Raw genomic sequence first — 9,112 nt, 5'->3', positions numbered from 1 at the left:
CGCGACACTCACTTTCTAAATGATGTACATTGCTTTTAGACAAACACCCTTTTTATATAACAGAATACCTTTAAATGTTGTTCTTAAAGGGCACGTAAAGGGAAAAAAATAAAATCCCATTTTTACTTTCTTTAATGAAAAAGAAACCTATCTCCAATATACTTTAATTAAAAAATGTGTACCGTTTTTATAAGATACCTGACTGTATGCAGTGAAATTCTCCCTTCATTTACTGCTGTGGATAGGAATTGTCAGACGGTCCCTAACTGCTCTGCAGGGAAACAATCATACTTATGAACAGCAGGGGGAGCCCCCGCCTTCCTTCCCAGCCATGTAGAATTCAAGCAGCTTTGTTTGTTTCCCTGTAGAACAGTCGGCAACTGTGTAGAGATTTGTATTGGATTTTATTTTTGTCTTTACATCCCCTTTACTGTTTCCAACTTCAGCTGCAGGGACAAAGACCATGGAACCAGATTTAAACAGATAAACTGGCATTCTATTTGGAGGATTATTTTGCTGCAGCCACTGGTTCTGCAGAGTTGGAGAAAGTTTGTATTAAACAATAGAAAAACTATAAAATCCACATTAGATTATATTACAACACAGGATCCAGTCTTGCGGAATCGGCTTCTGGCAGATATTATTGGACTTGTGCTGTTTTGATAATTAATAATGATTCCTAAGCAGCCCAGACCACACTGAGCATGTGCACAGTCTTGGTCTTGCAAAGATGTTTCACAAAGTTACAAGATGGTGACCCCCTGTGGCCAACTTTGAAAGCATAAATTATTTGTTTGATTAGGCTTGTGGTCCAGTAAGTTCATGTTTATGTTCAGTATACAAAATACAGCATTTCTAGCCTTATTCTATTTTAGACTTTACTTCCCCTTTAACCCTAATATAAACTAAATTCCCTGAATGAATCTGTGTCAATTTGTTTGAATTGTAGAAATATGAAAATCTAGAAATCAAAGTGATAAAACTGCAATCTCACCTGTATAATAAATACTGTATCTTTATTCACCGAAATCCCTTTATGAAGTCATTGGCTATTAAGGAATGAAGGCATGCACAATGCGCTGGTCACGCTTCCTTTTCTTGTCTGATACTAAAAGAGACAGCCAGTCATATCTGGGGCCTTGCACACGGCACTTAATAGGTTTTAATAACAGTGGCTTTCTTTATGTAACACTGATTTCAGATATAATGAACAATATGGACATACTGCAGTCTATAGGTGTGACAGATATGGTTATAAATGTATTGCCTTTTGCTCTGCCAAGCTCCTTGATTAAATTATGCTGTGATTGCTGAGTAATTCAGAAGGGCACCTCTGACCTCTGCGGTGACTGCAGATTTAAAAGGATCATTTACTGGTCTCTTGGCTATGAAACTGGTGCAGCACAACAATGAGTATGGGAAGGAAAAAAGGTTATACTTAATTGAATTTATTTTAATAAATCTAGCACAGTTGCCTTCTATACCCTATCAGAACTTAATGGTGTAAGGAACATATAGCTGAATGCATATACTGTGCATTAAATAACAAATTCTTGGTGTTTTATAGAGCAGACATGGGTAAGCACTGTGTCACAGTCGGCACCCAACAGCAGAACAAAAGCCAAGCACCCTGGTCTCGGCTCGTGCTTCACCTGTAGTGTGACCACCTTTGGCCTCGGGAGGAGCCCTCAGCTACTTGGATGCCACCAGGTCTTAAACGAGAGGTGCAAGGCAATAGGTTCTGGATAGGCACAGGGGCACGACTGTAAAGCAAAGTCTTTGGGCAGAATGTCGTAGTACAAGGCGTTAGGCAATAGAGTAGTCAGATCGGGTCGGGGCAGGCAGAGAATAAACGTAGTCAGACAGACAAGGGTCAAACCAGGAAGTCAATCAGAGGGTTAAGCAGAAGAGGTAGTCGGTAATCAGGCAGGGGTCAGGATCCAGAAGTCAGAATAGTCAAAAGCAAGGCAGGGGTCACAACAGGAATCAAAACAGGTTCAAAACAGTATAGCAAACGCTCAGAAAGCTCCAGGAACAAACTCCTATAACGGGCAAAGATTTTACATATGAATGTTCCTTTTAAACTTTTGAATTTCGCGCCATGACGTCATGAGACGCGCAATTAATAACAGAGACGCGTGGCACGCGCCTAGAGAGACCGAAGGAAGATGGCGTGGCGGGCGTCCCCGCCGAGGGGGCGGCAGGCGTTCCTGCCGTTTCCCCACTAGACCACCAGGGTGAGTAACTACTGTTACACACTGTGAACTTCCCACGTGTGCAGGACGCAAGAAATGTCAGCAGGTGAAAAGTCATAAAACAACAAGTATATTCCAGGCCAGGGTAACTGGGAATACAGTGATTTCTTGAGAGGATTCCAGTTTCATGTTCTATACTGGGGACTTCAGTCGTTGTCAGTTTGAAGAATTCCCAGTGGGTTTCCTGTTTGTACTTTGTATTTGTGACCAAATACTCCCTTTGGGAATCCTTGTCTGCTTTTGACCATTGTAGACCACCCTAAGTTTCAGAATTGGATTGACTTTAACCATGTCCTTGTTACACCAGTTCTCCCATTTACATCCTTCTCATCATGGACTTCACCATATTCATCCAAGCGTACTAATCCATCCTTAGTCATATGTGTATATTACAATTGGCTCTGTGATTAGAATATGAATTACAGCACAGCAAGGTGTTGGATATAAATGTGCAAAGAATGCTAAGGTTTATGTTGTACAATACTAACCTTCAGCCCAGTGATCCAGACTTTTTTGATCCAAGATTTGTCGATGATGTTCCTTAGTTAAAAATGGTACAGATCTATTTAAGAAAAATGCCATTCAACCACAGTCTCAAGAATATCTAGCACAGCAAATATCACCATGATACTGTCACGGGAAAAAAATTTTTTTCAAAATGAATCAGTTAATAGTGCTGCTCCAGCAGAAATCTGCACTGAAATCCATTTCTCAAAAGAGCAAACAGATTTTTTTATATTTAATTTTGAAATCTGACATGGGGCTAGACATTTTGTCAATTTCCCAGCTACCCAAGTCATGTGACTTGTGCTCTGATAAACTTCAATCACTCTTTACTGCTGTACTGCAAGTTGGAGTGATATCACCCCCTCCCTTTCCCCCCCAGCAGCCAAACAAAAGAACAATGGGAAGGTAACCAGATAGCAGCTCCCTAACACAAGATAACAACTGCCTGGTAGATCTAAGAACAACACTCAATAGTAAAAACCCATGTCCCACTGAGACACATTCAGTTACATTGAGAAGGAAAAACAGCAGCCTGCCAGAAAGCATTTCTCTCCTAAAGTGCAGGCACAAGTCACATGACCAGGGGCAGCTGGGAAATTGACAAAATGTCTAGCCCCATGTCAGATTTCAAAATTGAATATAAAAAAATCTGTTTGCTCTTTTGAGAAATGGATTTCAGTGCAGAATTCTGCTGGAGCAGCACTATTAACTGATTCATTTTGAAAAATGTTTTTTTTCCCATGACAGTATCCCTTTAAAGTTGGGTTTCCATGAATATTAACCTGAAATTCTTTCAGAATCTTACCCAAATTGACTTTCATCCTGGGATCCTTAGCTCTGTCCCCTGCCCTCCCATATGGGAACAGCCTGTAGTTTAGGGATCACTGCTTTAGCCTCTATATATGTATTATGTTTTTTCTATCATTTTGAATGTAGGTCTGAAGCAGAATTAATGCAGAATTTAGAGAATTTATTATCCTGATTACTGTCCTGGACACCTAAGAAAGAGAGTTTCTTCTCAGTGAGCACAAAGACCCCAGTACAGGCCACTACAACCTATGAGTGGACCACTGTATTCACAATTTTTACATTATAATTCAAGTTCTATTAGCATACATGCTGTGCAGATTATTTGTGGGCCAAACCCATTTCTATGTCACTAAAGTTCATTTTGAATATTTTTTATGTGATCCATTTTTCTTGATCACATATTACATAGGATCTCCTATTTCCAATGTTTTGCTGATAAAGTGTTGGTGCCCTGTGCAGAGACACAGTGAAACAATTTATTTTAAGAATCTAATTTTAAGCAGTGCTGTAATACAATGAAATCCAAGGAAGCCTAAGGTAGGATTTTGGCAGCCAAAAGCCATAGAGGCTTTTAGTTCAGTCTAGCTCTCCAGAGCTGTCACTTTATAAAAAGTCGTAAAACTGTTGTATTTCTGCAGCAGGTGCACAAATCATTAAACACCATAATGAGCAATCACAGAATTGGAATAATGAGACAGGTCCTTATAAACACATGCTACAAACCCCAATCACAAAGTGATTTTATTGCAAATACACATATTCATAAAGTATAGTAAAAAGTACTGCACACATGTGACTCTAATAGTGGCAATATGAATCACACATCATTTTTAAAATTACATTTTTTAAAACGTTTAAAATATACACACAGTGAGCACACACACAAGGGAAACATGCAACAGCGCCTGGAATACTGTTAGACACGACACACAACCCTTCATTTGGTCGAAGGAATCTGTCATATATGAGGATTTACAATGAGAATAAACAATATTTATTGTAAGGGTCAGGGCACACAGGCAGATTTGGGGATATTAGTTGCCCGGTGACAAATCTCCTCTTCTTCGGGGCAACTAATCTCCCTGAATGGCCTCCCCACCGGTTAAAATATAAATCGCCGGTGGGATGGCACTCGGAACAATTTGTTTCCCGAAGTCGTCAGAAGTTGCCTCACAAGGTTATATGGTACAGGTTAAATAGTGGATAACAGATAACACCATTATGCTCTACAGAGCTTATCTTTTATCTGCTGTGTACCCTGAGCCTTTTCTCCTTTGAATGGCTGCCCCCATGGCTACACAGCAGCTTATTTATATAAACAATAGTAGAGTTTCTGAAGCAAACACAGCAGTTTTACCAGTGCACAGCAACATTGCATTATATTTTTATTACTTTAAAACAATTACATTTTTTGATGTTATTGGTCCTTCAAGGTGAAGATGCTTGGGGCTACTTAGGAGCAGCTACTTGGCTACAAAACACCAAAAAATAGACAATACTGAGGATTGCCTCTGCTAAAACACACATAGGGGCAGATTAATCACGGGTTGAAGTGAAAATTTGAATTTTCTTATGGCCAAAACTGTCAAATTCGACTAGGGAATTGTTAAAATTTGATTAGAGTTTTTTTTTAAAAAATTAGATTTTTGAAATTTATAATACACTGGCCCTTCAAGAATTTGACTTTTCGCCACCATAAACCTGCTGAATTGCTGTTTTAGCCTAGAGTCCTGCACGGGTCCATTTTTTGTAACCCGTACCCGACCCGTACCCGCAACCTGCAATCCGCAACCCGGACCCGCATTCTTACCCGCTTGGACTCGCTACCCGACCCGCAAGTACCTTATCTGCAACCCGGACCCGCTGACCATCAAGAATCAGGAAGTGCTGTCATTGTAAACCGTGTAAACCGTGTAAAAGTGACATCGGAAGTAGACGTGATCAGAAAAAAGGAGTAAAAATTGCTATTGAGAAGACCTGCAGAACCGCCGACCCGCGTCTATACCTGCACTGGTACCGCAGGTTTTTGCGGGTAACCCGCGGGTACCCGACCCACTGTCCTGGGATCAATTTGGAGTTGTTTGCAGCCTTCCAGACATTCGAGTTTTTTTCAGAGAAAAAACTCATCGAATTCGATTCAATTTGCGGGTTTTAAATAACTCCCATGAACTCAAAATTCAACCCTTGATAAATCTGCCTCATATGCCCTTGACAAGTGACTTTGCACTTAAAGGCTACACCACCCACCAGTTATTTTGAAGATGGTATATATGGAAAGATCCCATCCCCAAATAAGCCTGTTATGCACTATTTGGTGACCCAAGTGTGGATCAAGTTGGGTAAATCTGATGATTTAAACCATAGGCCAACAATCTGAACACATAAGAAGCCTGATGGCATTTTCCATCAGTTTCTACTCTAAATTATACATCAATAAATAAAACCATATAATAAGCTTATTTTGAAAGACTTGTATCTTTTATACTTATTTATAGTTATGCTGAGTCTTTCTGTCCTTCCGGCATATTCTTATCATTCCCTAACGTCTGCATTCTACTAATCACTGTTCCCAATCAGCTCGGGAGACTGTTATTAAAGGAGAACTAAACCCTAAAAATGAATATGGTTAAAAATACCATATTTTAAATAGTGAACTTATTGCACTAGCCTAAAGTTTCAGCTTGTCAATAGCAGCAATGATCCAGGACTTCAAACTTGTCACAGGGGGTCACCATCTTGGAAAGTGTCTGTGACACTCACATGCTCAGTGGGCTCTGAGCAGCTGTTGAGAAGCTAAGCTTAGGGCTCGTCACTAATTATCCAGCAGAAAATTAGGTTGGCCTGTAATATAAACTGATGCTACAGGGCTGATTATTAAATTCTGATGCTAATTGCACTGGTTTCTGTGCTGCCATGTAGTAATTATCTGTATTAATTATTAATCAGCCTTATATTGTGACATTTCTATTCTGTGTGTACTGTATATTGTAAGTGGGTCCCTAAGCTCAGTAAGTGACAGCAGCACAGAGCATGTGCAGTGAATCAGCAGAAAAGAAGATGGGGAGCTACTGGGGCATCTTTGGAGACCCAGATCTTTACTGCTAACGGGCTGTGGTTGCCTCGGGCTGGTACAGAAGCCCAAAACATAATGTACAACATTTCTAGTCTACTTCTTTAGTTGTCCTTTAACGACTTTGGCATGGATGTGAAATCAGGTGCATTTCATTCCTCTGCACACATGGTAATGCAATATTAGGCATTAATCTCCCACTTAGTTACCAAGTATCCAATATGGCAAAACAGTTCCCAGAACATTTTTTACAGTCTCTAAAAAAGCATAGTTCAGCTCTTTTTCTTAAACGGAAAAAAAAAAATCTATTCCGTGGTCGTTCTGCCTCATTTATGTACATTTCCATCGTTATTTTGCTAGATTGATAGCAAGGTTGTACAGAAGGTTTGAGAAAGATCTTAGCCGTGAATTAAAGGTTAAAAGGTAGGTTCCAGTGGGAGAGGTGTGTTTGTAATTTAAACGTTACCTGCAGTATAACAGAAAGGCATTAACATGGAAGCACCCATTTTTTAACACATGACCTTACTTAAGGAAATCATTTTTTTATAATTCCTGAGAAACTCAGTTAGCGATGCGGGATTTGACTTGGCTGCGCTTTCCAAGTTGCTGAAATATGGCTTGCTAAGTTGATATGTACAATCTATGAGTGCAGGGAAAGGCCACGGAAGACAGAACGCGTGTTTAATTTATGAATTTTGCATATGAGCCAGTCTCCAATTCCCTCCCTTACCATCGTACACAGAAAGATGGGAGCCTGTTCTTTAATGAACACAAACAGAACTGACAGTAAATGCCGATTATTAATATTTCATTCACCCAGATGTTGTAGGGAAAAACCTCATACAGGATATCAGAGTCATTGTTGATTGCAGATGGGAATCGTGGTAACCAAGCATTTATATATTCATTAGCCATGAACTAAAAGACTTGTAAGGTTTATGTTCTGTTTATTGATGGAAACCAATGGATATAAAACACAAATGTCTATTTAATGTGAGATGCATAGAAGACAATCTAAAGGTTTGGCAGAATAGAAGCCCGGCTCGCTTGCTCAATAGGGTGTTTATATGGGAAAAAGGCATGGAAGCCAGGAAATAATTACTGGAATATAAAATCTCTTGATGAAATATATTTGGCAATCTTCATTACTTTGGTTGAAGGAAATCGACTGGACAATGAAGAGGTTAAACATCTTAGATCCTTTAATGTATTTAACAAAACAGAAGCTACAGATAAAGCAACAAATATATAGTTCTTAGGGATTTTTAGTGCAGAACCATCTGGCCAAGTTAACAAGCTTGTTGAATTTTTTGATGCTACCTGCTTATTACAAGGAGAACTGCTCAATGATCTATAGAGTAACACTGTGTTTCGGCAGAACACATCATTCTGGGGCAAATTTACTATAGGGCAAAGTGACTAACGATGGCGAAAATTCGCCAGAGTGACGTCATTTCGGGACTTTGCCGATTTACTAACGGGTACTGGCGTAAATTCGCTAGCTAGCGAAGGAGATAGACTGTAGCGCTACTTCACACTCTAACGCCAGGCGAAATTTCGCTCTGGCGAATGGACGTAACTACACAAATTCACTAAGACGAGGATTTTTAATGAACGTTACCTCTTGCGCCAGACTTGCCTTCACCACCTCAGACCAGGCGAAGTGCAATAGATTAGATAGGAGTTCCTCAAAAAAAAAATTTTCTAAGTCCCAAAAAACGCTGGCAACTTTTTAGTTTTTCAGGGTGATAGGCTGCAAAAGAGCATACATTTTTTAGGGTACCTGGCTTACCCCCTACATTTCCTAACATATGGCACATAAACTATACACTGGGCTCATGTGTAGGGCAATATAACAACTTTATTTTATTAAGGTTCCCTGGGCTTGTGTAGTGTAATGTATTTGCTGCAACATATCTGTCCATTGAAATTGAACTTCCCGCCGTATGCAAATTAGGCAACACTAGTGTATCTACATACACTACTCTCCCCTATGAGTTCCATAACCACATACGTCCTCCTGTGACCCCCCTCCTCCATAAATACATTTAAATCTAAGTCTAGCTATTCAGTTATTCATTACAATTAAGCACTTGATAATATAAAACATATCAAGTATCCAGACACATTATATGGCCAAAACTATCCCAATATTCCTTCTAAAATGACATATCCTTCGTTGGAACCCTCACTGATGAATTCCAAATTGTTTCTGGAAGTAAAGATTTTTTTTTGTACACATAAGAAGCCTGATGGCATTTTCCTTCAGTTTCTACTCTAAATTATACAACAAAAAATAAAACCATACAATAAGCTTATTTTGAAAGACTTGTATCTTTTATACTTAGTTATGCTGAGTCTGCCTGTCATCTTTCTGTCCTTCCGGCATATTCTTACCATTCCCTAACGTCTGCATTCTACTAATCACTGTTCCCAATCAGCTCGGGAGACTGTTATTAAAGGAGAACTA

The sequence above is a fragment of the Xenopus laevis genome, chromosome 8S (genome assembly GCF_017654675.1).
Source record: "Xenopus laevis strain J_2021 chromosome 8S, Xenopus_laevis_v10.1, whole genome shotgun sequence".
Taxonomy (NCBI): domain Eukaryota; kingdom Metazoa; phylum Chordata; class Amphibia; order Anura; family Pipidae; genus Xenopus; species Xenopus laevis.
This window is presented reverse-complemented; position numbering follows the sequence as displayed.